This window comes from Electrona antarctica (genome assembly GCF_951216825.1).
Source record: "Electrona antarctica genome assembly, chromosome: 24".
Taxonomy (NCBI): domain Eukaryota; kingdom Metazoa; phylum Chordata; class Actinopteri; order Myctophiformes; family Myctophidae; genus Electrona; species Electrona antarctica.
Window position 1 is genome coordinate 4186327 of NC_136803.1, and position 12549 is coordinate 4198875.

At 41.5% G+C, this 12549-nt stretch overlaps 1 long non-coding RNA gene across 1 annotated transcript; it reads left to right on the forward strand.

The window, feature by feature from the left end:
- The first annotated feature begins 9512 nt into the window (after nt 1-9512).
- On the forward strand, nt 9513-10988 carry LOC306917411. Its single transcript, XR_013789165.1, has 2 exons — nt 9513-9598; nt 9699-10988. It is a non-coding gene; the product is annotated as an uncharacterized lncRNA (long non-coding RNA).
- The last annotated feature ends 1561 nt before the right edge of the window (nt 10989-12549 follow it).

Genomic DNA, 12549 nt, shown 5'->3' on the forward strand with positions numbered 1-12549 from the left:
AGCCGTTATTACAGTTACTTACAACACACAAAATAATCAAGATATAATTTAAATGTTGTAAGTTAAATGTTTTTGTATCATTCTTGTGGTGCTGCTTGTTTAGATGTTTGAATGTTTCTGAAAAACAATGGAAACAATCTGGCTTTTTTGTGATGAATCTATTAAATCAGTTTGATTGTCACAGCAGTCACCACCATAGCTTAAGGCTCAAACATAGTCTGGATTTTCGGTGGTGAGCTGACCACCGGAGCTGAAATAACGTTGAACGGTGGTGAGTAAAAACAGAGTGAAGGGCTGGAGCGGTGGCGGTGGTTTGCTCTTCACCGCGGCTCGTGGCGTCATGTTGTAGTTCGGTGGTCACCTCGCCACCGGAAATCCAGACTATGTATGAGCCTTATGTGTGTTGGGATGCTCTCTGCATGTCCAAAGGTCTTGGCTTCAAATCCAACAAATAGTAGTTCATAATTTTAAAAAACGTTTTAAACACAAACCCTTATGGCCAGCCCAGCCCAATCTTTTCAGATGATGATTGGCTTTGCCAGCTGGCTGACCATGCAGCTTGACCAGCACAATCTAGCTTAGCCTGACTGGGTGACCAGCTGACCACCTATACTGACTACCAGCCTGGTAAACCAGCCTAAGACCAGCTAAAACCAGCAACCATCATAAACTGGTTTATGCTGTTTTTTTCAGCAGGGAAGGTTAAGAACTTGGTCGTCCATAACATCTTTCATGTCTCTGTAGCTCAGAAGAAAAGGCAATGCTTTTTAAACTGGAGGTTTCTGGTTCAAGACCAGTAAGGAATGTTTTGTCCTTTACTCTCCACCTAAATGGACTAGACACATTAAATTATGTTTCCTCTTTGATAATAATCTTTAAGACGTCTATTTCCCAACGTTGTGGATGTGGTGAAACAGTCAGTTGAAAGGAAAGACTTCCGGAAGTGTACAAGTGTGCTTCTAAATCCGATAAGAGTGAGAAATGTGTTGTGGCCGACAGCCTCCAGGTCTCCGTATCACAGAGGATATGAATGACTGTTTTGCAAACTGAAAGTCAGTGGTTCAAGATCAGTCAAATAAAATCTGTCAACTGTCTTTCGCTGCCCACCTAAATTCCAAAAGGTCAAGTATTACATTCCCGGTACAGTTTGCTGTGCCAGCATGGCGCAACTAAAAGTCAGGGGTTTGCAATCTTAAAGTATCATAAGACTCAATATAAAAATTAAAACTTCCTACAAACACAATGCCTCAAAATGGATTCCAATCCATGAATAGGCAATTAGCTGCCAATCAAACTTGAGAAGTGAATAATAAAATAACAAATAAAACAATACTAACACAGATGTTTAATATGCAAATAAGTTTCCTCTGGAGGTGGGATATTTTGTGGGAAGCTTCAGATTGTGAAACCAGCTCACCTTTACTCTTGCACCACCAGGCCTTTCACAATAAAATGGTGTTTGAGGTTATATTTGAGGTTGAAGTGAGAGGCACCCTGGCCAAGACCTACGCTGAAAAGACTATCAGCGGAAGTGGCGGAAGTGTTGCGTGTAAGATAACTACGTCACGCGGTGCGGCTGTGTTTACTAGTCCCCACCCAATGATCATTTCAGCGGGAATACATTTTCGGGAACACAACGCGGCGATTGGTCAAAAAACGTTAACTTCCGGGGGGGGGGGTTACACGGCGGAAGTCCTGCCTTAGATAGCTTATTTGTCCTAGGTTGTGACCAGGCTCTTCTTTTTCGCAGTTAAGTGAGCCTGGGACCGAGGCTAAGTGAGAGGTGGCAGGTCAAAAGAAGAAAATATTCAGAAAACACCCCCCCTTGACAGAACGAGAATCTTGTTTTAATTTAATCTTTCCACTGTTTCCAGTACATTTCTGCGTCCGAAGACAACTCCAGAAAGCAGGATGTAATTAGGTTGATTGAGAACATTCAGACTCAGAAATGTTTGTTTCTCCTGTTTAGACATTGTCAGTTAAGTAAAGTACATATTTTGTTAAACACATTAGTATATGATCAGTGTGTGATTATATTTGGGTTAATTATTTATGCTGTAAATGGGTAAACTTGGCTAATGTGGGCTGCCAAGTTTCAGAAAAAAAGGCAAGAGTGAGACTTAAAATTTGTCCTTTTTTAATGTCGATTTGGCATTTTTTTAACATAGATTTAGAGGAATACAGACATCCCACCCTAGATTGAGGTTTGGGCCTTAGTTTGTGGTGCGTAAAGCAAAGCAAAGTTACTATATTTACCCAGGGTATCTGGGCTAAGCTCAAGAACTTGTTTCCAGCCAGGCCCTGCTCATCGAACATTTCATGGTAGTGGTTCAATGCCTTGCTCAAGGGCACTTCAGCGGTGGTAATTTTAACGTGTCGGACCGCTGACTCGAACTGGCGACCTTCCGGTATCAAGACCGCTCCGCAATCCGTTCGGCCACCGCTGCGTGGTAAAGGGTTAAATTGCGTGACTCTCACTCCCAAGGGGTGAGACTTGGCAGCCCTCAGACTGCTGTAGATCTGTAGGATGTTTAGTAAACTGCTGCCTGCTGGAAGGGAAACATGACGTAAAATAATTTGCCTTCTATCCCTGCAAGAGAAAATTATCTTCATAATTATCATGAGCCTACTAATAATTTGATGTACTGTATGCTTATTTGTCTAATTCAATTTCACCTTTTCAGTAAAATCCACACAGTACAGTGCTCTAGTTGAAAAAAGTCATACAATGTCACAATATGTTATTCTCGTTAGCCTAATTGATTGGTATTTGTTGAAATAAATTAATATAATTCTAAGTGGTTGGATTCGAATTACACCTTTTTGTTTATCCCCGGGTCACTTGGTACAAAACAAAAGAATGCAGTTCACAAGTATGGGGCTATCACATTTGACCATTAATTTGATATTTGTCATACTTTGAGTGAACAGTAGTGTTTTTTCTAACTTAATTCGGGTAATCAAATCAAACAGTGCTGTGGTCACAGCACTGTTTGAGAAACTACCGGTAGTTGAAAACTTTAAACCTTGTTTAAATGTAAAGTCTGAAGTGAGTACAGAAAGTACATTTACTCAAGTAATGAAATGAAATGATTACTATATTTACCCAGGGTATCTGGGCTAAGCTCAAGAACTTGTTTCCAGCCAGGCCCTGCTCATAGAACATTTCATTGTAGTGGTTCAATGCCTTGTTCAAGGGCACTTCAGCGGTGGTAATTTTAACGTGTCGGACCGCTGATTCGAACTGGCGACCTTCCGGTATCAAGACCGCTCGGCTATCCGTTCGGCCACCGCTGCCACGAAGTACTGTACAGTTTTGAGGTATTTGTTCTTTTCTTTTTTGTAGGCTATTTTCTGTACTTTTACTTCTACTGCACTATATTTCAGAGACAAATATTGTACTTTTACTCCACTACATTTATTTAAAAACTTTAGTTACTAGTTATTTTGGAGATTTTTATTAATTTATTATAAAACATTTTGAGCGTTCACAATTCAGATCCGCTATTTCTAGGATTTGAACTCAGGAGGACCTTTGGACCATGTAGAGGGCATCTCAAGTTTCAACACAGTGATATAGAGCAAAGAGGAGATCCGGGCACACTTGATGTCAAAAGGAAGAAATATTTTATTGAACCGACATGTTTCGACCTATACGGTCTTCATCAGGGCTAACAAACACAGAGCAACAAACTCATTAAATAGGGCTGGAAAACAGGTGGGGACCAGTCCAGCAATTACAATTAACCACAAGAAATAGATCACGTGGTTTCAACACAGTGAGCTGTACTTACTGTGTATCAAAAAGATTCTACACAAGCAACGGCACAATAAACGATAACAAAATCAATCTTAATATTTTGATGTGTATTTTGTTTGTAATGTTGTTAGTTGAAGGAGAAAGAAAACTGTGATGAATAGTAAATGGTGGATTTATATAGCGCTTTTATCCAAAGAGCTTTACATAGACTGTGCATCACATACACCGATGGCAAAGGAAACCATGCAAGGCACAAACTCTGTTTTAACCACGGATTCGGTGGTCACCTCTTCAACGAAAACTGGACTATGAATAAGCCTTCTATTCAGGGTCAACTTTTCAGAGCAATGGAGAGTGGAAAATAGGTAAAGAAACGAGTGCAAGCAGGTTGGAATGGGTGGAGAAAGAAAAGTGTCAGGTGTTCATGTGTGAACCCTGTGATAGTAAAGTATCAGCAAGAATGAAAGGGAAGGTGTACAGAACAAACAGTGGTGAGACCAGCTATGTTGTATGCTTTAGAGACAGCTGCATTGAGGAAAAGACAGGAAGCAGAGCTGGAGGTAGCAGAGACTAAAATCGTGAGGTTCTAACTGGGAGTAACAAGGATGGATGGGGAACAAGTACATTAGAGGGACAGCGCATGTCATGTTTTGGAGATGATGCCAGAGAGGCCAGACTGACATGGTGTGGACATGTAAGAGGAGGGATAGTGAGTATATCGGTAGAAGGATGTTGAGGTTGGAACTGCCAGGCAGGAGGCCTAGAGGAAGACCAAAGAGGAGATTTATAGATTCAGTGAAAGAGGACATGAAGTGAGTTGGTGTGAGAGAAGAGGAGGCAGAGGACAGGGTGAGATGAAGGCTGATGATTCGCTGTGGCGACCCCTGAAGGGAAAAGCTGCACCTGTTTTTTCTTTCATCGGCTCCACAGACTAGTTTGACAGTTGTGTTGGATTTATGTTAATGTGTATTTTCTAAATGTCTAAAGGTCATCAACATGTCCGTACACAGACTAATATGTCTGTGGCCCATGGACAATATTAGATTTTCTGTTTTACACACCATTATAATGTTCTTATTTTGATCTTAAGACCCAATTACTGAATGTCAGTCTCCAGGATTACTTCAGGATATGTTTGACACTGATTTACTATGACACTAGGACAGTACGATTCACAAACCTTTTATTTTCAAGGACCCCATAACGTTTTATTTTCAAGGACACCATGACTCTGAATGTGTACCAATGGAACAAAATGGTAAATTTGGTTCCATTTGTGCACTCTCAAGAGTTACAGATCTGTTAAGGTCATTTAAGGCTACAGCTCTTTGTGTTTCTGCTCTTTGTCCACCACACCCCTGAATGTTACAACATTTTGAATGAAGTGTCCATATGGGCTGGGACTCCTTGGAACCATGACACTTAAATAAAGACAATCAATCAATCAGTTACCGCTTAAACCTTTAATACTTAGAAAACCTTATTATGACCTTTGGCACTTGGTTCTGCTCTTTTTCTCTCTAATCTACACCAAATCGTTGCAACGCATTGTGAGTTTGTAGATTGGCTATTTTCAGTCAATGTTCCCACCAGAATAGGGATGGTTAGTGGTAGTCGGGGGCCCCGGGGATTTTTTGGTTCAGATTCTCGCAAATTCGCCAAATTTGGCACAGATGTTGTCCACACCGTACTTAATCATTTTAAGATGGGTGCCAAGATTGGCGCCCCATGGTACTGCCATATTGCGCAATCCAATATGGATGCCACCCGAAAAAAACGGAAAGTCATAGAATCATAAATGATACCACTTTTTAGGGGGTTTCTGGGTCGTAGAATCTGATTCTGGTGTTGTTTTAATGATTTGAGGTCAAGATTACCCCTCAAGGTCAAGTTTACTCATCAAAGTTAGTATATAAAGGTAATATTGGGGTAAAATCCAATATTTCCGGTGCGCCATGCCAGATGCTACCCCCAAAAAGTTATTTTTTTTCCATTATAAGTTGTAGTTGTATATGTATCAATGTTTCACAACTCAAAACAGTAGATTGTTTATTATAAACAACAAACTAATACAAGTCCAACTTCAACAACAGTAAACAACAGTAGGGGACAATGTAATCAAAATAGTTACTCCGTAAAACTTGCTAAAATCAAAAGGTTAGATCACAATGTTGTCTTTCACATTCTTTGTGTCTCCATCCCTTGCAAGGTGTGGAGTTACTGGCTGTCATCTTCATTATTAAGGCACCCACCTTCGCATTTGCAGAGGATTGTGCATCGGACACGATACGGTGGCATTTGCACCTTCCCATGCATCCCTTGAGGCAGCCACAGCGCACAAGAAGGTCACATGCTGCTGATGCATCACTAAGAGTGGTCCACAGTGGTTGCCATGTGCCAGTGCCATCTTTGTGCCAGCCCCACTCACTGAAGTCAGGAATTTCCTGCTGGACCGAGGTTGCCTGATTCCAGTAGAAACTTGCCTGCAGTAGCGCTCGCTTGACATGCTGGAACAGTGCAGCTTGGGTAGGTGGGAGGTTTTCCAGTGATCTACTTCCAGTGGTGAAGAGGCAATGTCTGGCCTCATTGACACCAGCTGCACCACACCCCTTGCTGTACATGAGCACGACAAATCGTTCAATGTTCTGCATATGCACAGACTCAAGACTGAAGAGGTCAGGGGTGTTTGTGAGAGCAACTAGTGTGTTGGTGAGGTCTGGTATGCTTCTCCAGGCTGCCCAAGCTGTCTTCTTGCCACATCCAAGAAACTGGGAAGTTGTGTCACACCCTGTTAAGCTGTGGAAGAGGGGTAGTGCCAATGACTTTGATGGACCGAGATCAGAGTAGATGGTATGGACTGGTATGTCACGATATTTTCGACCAGTACCGAAACCCACCCAGAGCTCGGTTAGGCCAAGGGTCTCGAAAAACCGGATTGCCAAAATGACAACATCGCTGTCTACGGTGCGAACAAAGGCTGTTGTATGACCCTGCTCTGCTGCATGTGCCAGATGCAGGAGGATCCTGGTGTCTGCCTCAGAATGGTTGCACTTCTGTAGTTTTGTGACATCACAAGGCATGTTGGAGAGCACAGTCTCAAAGCGGGTAGTCAGAAGGAGCTTTCCACGCATGTCATTCTTTGAGATCTGTGTGCTGATGAATGAGAAGAGCTCCTTTTTGTTGTCCTCGCTTTTTAGGAAGCCACTCCATTCATGCTTAGGGATTGGAGTGCTACCATCACCGACTTTTGTCCGTGAACCATTCCCACGCCGTTTCTGTGTAAGATATTTTAGGTTATTTTCCTCTGGGTAGTTGTCCCATACAGCCCATACAGCATCAATGCGTTGGGTACTAGTTGTCATTTGGGCCTCCAGAAATGGTGTAATGTTGAGCAAGACATACTCGCTGAATGTCTTTGCTGTTGTGGGGCGCACCATGTGGATGACTGCTGCCATATCCAACACCACAACGGTAGCTTGTTTGGCAGAAGCTGCATGACCTGTGCTAGCATTGAGGCATTGAAGAATGTCAGACTTTGTCCCAGATCGCAGAGACCCTCTGTCCGCCAGGCTCGGTGGCTCTCTCTGATTTTCGAATTGAAAGAAGTCTGTCATGTCAGCATTGGGACGTGACTGGAGTGAAAGGAACAGTTGTGTGATTAAAACCATGTTCTGCTTCTGTATGCCACTGTCCTTTGTACCTTTTTTCTTGTGGCCAGTTCGGTTGGCGAATGTTAGCATGTTTTTCCGCTTGACGGTATCAGATACTGGTACTGAAGCCATTTCCAATCTTTCCTTGACATATGCTGCGTGAATGGTCTGGCCGGCTTCATGGATTTGAGATAAAGAAGCAACAACTGCCGGCTCCATGAAATTCTGTGTATCGAGTGCAATAAGCTCCTGGCTTGTAGCAAGGAAGGGGTTGCCTAGCTGCTGTACCACATCGATGAACGAGAGTACATCCTTGCGAAACTTTACTTGCAAGTTATGTCCTTCCTCATGATGAGCAGTGGATGACGTTGGTGGGTCATTGATGGCCTCAAACTCCTCAACTATCCGTGTGCAATCAGGTCCAGCCAGCATAAACAATGTAAGGGCTTCAGGATTCTCATAGAGTCCAACGGCTCCGCCATGCGCCTGGAGGCTTTTGTTGGACTGCTCATGTGCTTGGTCCTTGGCCATGAGGCTGAACTTTCTAGCTGATTTCTGCACAACAAAGTTGCCCTTCATGAATTCAGCATGTACTTGAGGGTGTTTATCAGCTATCTGAACCATGTCACGGACATGGACTGGCAGCCAACGTGCGTAGTTTGTGTGGTCCAGGGCGTGAAACCAGCCGCAGAGTTCGTCACATGCTTGCACATATAGTGGAAAGTCCCCTTCCCGCAGGGACCGCACAAAGCGACACATCAGAAGCTCCAGCTTCATTATGGTTGACCAGAACTTGAACTGGGGAACAGTTTGTGAACGTTGATCCCACATATCAAATGACTCAGGTGGGCCCATTATACTCTCACAATACTCTGCGTAGGCGGTCTGTTTGAGCTCATAAAGTGACATGAGAGAAACTTGATGGGCATACCTTGTGCGTTTGATGTGATGCTCATTGAGCGCAGATTGTGCGCAGATTGTGCGCGACCGGATGTCAGGACCTCAGCCTTAGCGAGGATGGTGGCCCACCCGGAGTCGAGCAGCAGCTTCCCAATCATTAGGTGCATCTTGTCTTCAATATGCAGCGCACCCATCATGGCAACCAACTTGTCTTCTCCCAAAGTGTTGGGGTATTGCCATTGGAGCAGTTTGATGATAGCAAACAGTGGCTGATCTGCACCGAGTACGCTAGTCTGGCCTGGGTTGAGGAACTCTGTGCCTTGCATCGTCAGCTCCATCGCGTGCTTCATTGAAGATGCGGATGCGGCCTTGTCTGGGAATAGGGGGTAGATGCCGATATCAGCTGGGGGCTTCACTGATTGCTCGCTTGCTAGCATAGAGTTGTATCCCGACCAAGTGATGATGTCACCCTCTGCTGACGTGCCTTGCTTCAGCACACTGTTAACGTAAATAAATAATGATACCATTTTATTTTTTTATGACACAAAATGACCTTTATGTTACCTTAGAGGGGTAAACTTGACCTCATATCATTGAGATTAAACCAGAATCTGATTGTTTTGAATTGTGAAACATTGATACATACAAGTATAGCTTATAATGAGAAAAGAAAATGGGGGTAGAATCTGGCATGTTGCACCAGAAATACTGAATTTTACCCCGATATTACCTTTATATACTAACTTTGATGAGTAAACTTGACCTTGAGGGGTAATCTTGACCTCAAATCATTTAAATAACACCAGAATCAGATTGTACGGCCCAGAAAACCCCTAAAAAGTGGTATCTTTAATGATTCTAGGCCTTTTTGTTTTTTTCGGGTGGCAGCCATATTGGATTGCGCAATATGGCAGTACCATGGGGCGCCAATCTTGGCACCCATCTTAAAATGATTAAGTACAGTATGGACAACATCTGTGCCAAATTTGGCGAATTTGCGAGAATCTGAACCAAACGGTCCTTTTTTTCCCCCGGGGCCCCCAACTATGGTTAATGTAAAAAACATCAGATAAAGATTTTCCGCCCTGTAGTAACTTTGGGTCCTGGACCCCCTGTTGAAGACCCATGGTTAAATTAATTATAGTCCACTCCAACCGGAACTAATAAAAGGGGTGCGTATACCCGAGGGGAACTCTTTTGCCCGAACACTACACAGTACACACCACACATGCACTATGCTCATTGCTGGAGGGAGGATGAGAACCTTGTATTACTAGAACAGACAGAGGTACGCTTAGACATCAGAGATTTACATTCCTTCTTCACAAGTCTTACCATTATGCTGTACTGTTTAATCCTAAACGAATGTGCCTTATCTGTTCATTTAGGTGTATGATGAGATCAGCACGTCCGCACCTTCCAAGAAATACAGACAACTCGGCGTCCCCCCTGCATAACTCTGAGCTGCCGGCTGCACCCCCTTAGTTTCAATAAATGCATTTGTTACATTCTGTCTTTATTTACTCCATGCTATGCAGAGCTGTGTTCGGTAGCCGCCGTTACAGTCACACAGAGTGTGCACGTAAAACAATGAAAATGAGATGTGATCCAAAGTCCAGAGAATAATTTCCTTATTTCACTGTTTACAATTAAAGCAATTTCAGTTAAATTATTGAGTTGTCGTAGCAGACTCTAAAATTGAAGCCCTTGTCCTTGTGGCAAGTTTGAATTGCTACATGTAATACATGGTTTCAAGCGCCAGAGGGTAGCATTGGCTACGTCATGTAGGCTCAGAAATATTTGTTTCTCCTGTTTAGACATGTAAGTAGGCTAAGGCAAGCACATATTTTGTTAAACACTGTAATGATTCAGTGATTATATTTGAGTTATTTATGCTGTAAATTGAATTGTATTTCTGTGGTTTAGGTTCAAATAAAGTCCAAAACCCCAACCCTGTTGCTGTGGGCTGGTCACATGACAACTCCAGAAAGCAGGATGTAATTAGTTTGATTGAGAACATGCAGGCTCAGAAATGTTTGTTTCAGGACAGGAATGTTTGTTTGTTTAAATTGTTTCTCCTGTTTAGACATTATCAGTAAGTACATATGTTGTTGAACACCTTAGTGATGATTCAATGATTATATTTGGGTTCTTTCTGCTGTAAATGGGTAAACAGGCCTTAGTTAGGCTCCTTAGGCTACACTTAATCCTATAGGTATCTATCTGTATGATAGATTTAGTAACCTGCTGGAAAGAAAACATAACTTAAAAAGTATGTTATAAATACAGTACACTTGTCTGCCTTCTACCCTTGTAAAAGAAAACAGTCATCATAATAATTATCATTAGCCTACTAATAATTTCATGATGTAGCCTACAGTATGCTTATTTTTCTAATTCAATTGAACCTTTTCAATGAAATCCTGCCAACATCACATGCAGAAAGGTGTCACTTTTTTAAATTCCTACATTGACATCGGAATAGTATATGAAGTTATGATATACTATGTCATAATAATTAAGTTGTAAAAAACTATAGTTAAAACATTTAGTACAGTGCTCTATAGTTAAAAAAATAAAGTCATACAATGTCACAATGTGTTATTCTTGTTAGCCTAAATTGTTCACAGCACAGTTGTTTTGATTGGTGTTTGTTGAAATAAATACATGAAATGTAAGTGGTTGGATTCAATTTTCATCCCGGGTCACTCAGACATAATGCAGTTCACAAGTTTGGGTCTCAGCCTATAATTGATAATTAATTTGATATTGTCATACTATGACAAATATAAATCTGCCTTGTTTAAATGTCTGAAATGAGTATACAGCAAAAGTAATTTATCAAACAAGTAGCCTACATTTATATTTCTGGTTGATTAAAAATGCTATAGTTTTTATTAAACAACATCTATATTTCTGGTTGATTAAAAGTGCTATAGTTTTTGTCATCTAAAACTAAGAAAAGAGAGATGACAATAACTGGTCTGCAATGAATGACATTACTAAGGCAAACTAAACATCTTGTTTGCTCAATGAAAGAGTAAATGTGGGTATTAACAGAATAAAAATGTTCCCACAGATGGTTTTAAACAATAGTCTAAATCTCAGTTAATCATGAACCCTGATCATCAGGGGATATATCTGTAGATTCAGTCATCGCTCGCCTTAGATAGGGTGAGAAGTGCATCTCCCTTAGAGATGCTGTTCTGTAAACTTCACTTCCTTCCAGGTCATTGATGGTTGCTGAGAGAACAAGCTGTTAACTAACTGGTATGAAAAAACACACACATTTACATCATTCATAACAGCTAATGAGCCATTATATTATTATTATTATTACATCATTCATAACAGCTAATGAGCCATTATATTATTATTATTATTACATCATTCATAACAGCTAATGAGCCATTATATTATTATTATTATTACATCATTCATAACAGCTAATGAGCCATTATATTATTATTATCTTATATTGGAGTCCAGACTGTGACCCTGAAGCAAAGAGAATTCAGTCAAGTTTAGTGTTGTTGTGAAACCACACTGGGCCCAAAGCCTGTTGCTAATGCCAACCATGTGTTGCTAATGCTAACCATGTCATAACATCTTACTTTATTTGCTTGTTTGAGTCCAGGGGCCCGTTTCACGAAACTTGGATTAGAGATTAAACCGGGATTTAACAGATATCCTGTTTTAATATATCCTGGATCAGCGATTAACCGGTTTCATGAAAGATGGTTAATCTTGCCAGATTAAGTTTGCCAGTTTACCTGGATATGTTGAGGCTTGATTCAGTTTCATGAAAGCAATGCCACATTAGTTGGAAACTAATGCTGTGGACTTAGCCTGCTCCGGACCAGGCTAACAGCAGGTTTAACCTAATGCTGTGGACTTAGCCTGCTCTGGACCAGGCTAACAGTAGGTTTAACCTAATGCTGTGGACTTAGCCTGCTCTGGACCAGGCTAACAGCAGGTTTAACCTAATGCTGTGGATTTAGCCTGCTCTCGACCAGGCTAACAGCCAGGTTTAACCTAATCCTGATGTCTTTACTGTTCATTAACCAGTCAATCTGATCACAAACCAATGATGTTTGCCTTTATGTTGCCTTGTTTTAATCAGTCTGCATTAAAGGACTAATTTAAGCACTATATACAAAATAAAAGAACCAAAATATATAGGCTGCACAACCTCATCATGACAGTTTGTGAGCTTGTAGATCAGCTGCTTTTGGTGAA